This window comes from Ipomoea nil, unplaced genomic scaffold, assembly GCF_001879475.1.
Source record: "Ipomoea nil cultivar Tokyo-kokei standard unplaced genomic scaffold, Asagao_1.1 scaffold2957, whole genome shotgun sequence".
Classification (NCBI taxonomy): Eukaryota; Viridiplantae; Streptophyta; class Magnoliopsida; order Solanales; family Convolvulaceae; genus Ipomoea; species Ipomoea nil.
Window position 1 is genome coordinate 1,037,501 of NW_017619385.1, and position 747 is coordinate 1,038,247.

The following is a 747-nucleotide window of genomic DNA, read 5'->3' on the forward strand; positions in this document are numbered from 1 at the left end:
GATTTCGTGTGTGTTGAAATTTTGAATAATCAAATGTTGAACCAATGCTGTGTATTTACTATTAAGAAAATGTGTGCTTAAAATGATGTGAGTATTGTTTATATGTAAAGTTTCACCGTCGCATCTTAACTATAATAAAGCTATATGGTTTGGGAAGTAATTAATATTACAATTAATGTCACAACATCTTTTATTATTAAAAAACAAAAACAAAAAAAATCACAACATTTGAAAAATAAAATAGCTATATATTATATAATCATATAAAAAAATATACTTAAGTTAGTATTTGATGAAAAAAAAAATATTGTGAGTATAATTGTAGACATAGCACTCTCTACCCTGGTATCTAGGGTTTCTCCATCTTCCTACCTTGGTATCTAGGGTTTTCCGTTTTCTTGAGGCAAACGATCATCGGCGATTGCCTTTGATTCTTGTTCGACGTCAACATGGACATTCAGGATCTTGTCGACACTACGGCGAATATTACACTGGAGGAAGAAGACCTTGGCGTGCGATTTGAGGAAGAACCGGCGGGCGGAATTGATCAAGCAGCAGGTCATCGGACATGGTCGATAGTTGGACGCTTCTTAACTGATAGGCCGATCAAGAGTGAGATGATGAAGAGGGTTCTGGCCTCGGTATGGCGTCCACTGATGGGCATCGAGGTGACGGATGTGCAGCCGAATCTCTACCTATTCACCTTCTTTGATGAAGCGGATAGACTACGTGTTTTGGAGGAGGGTC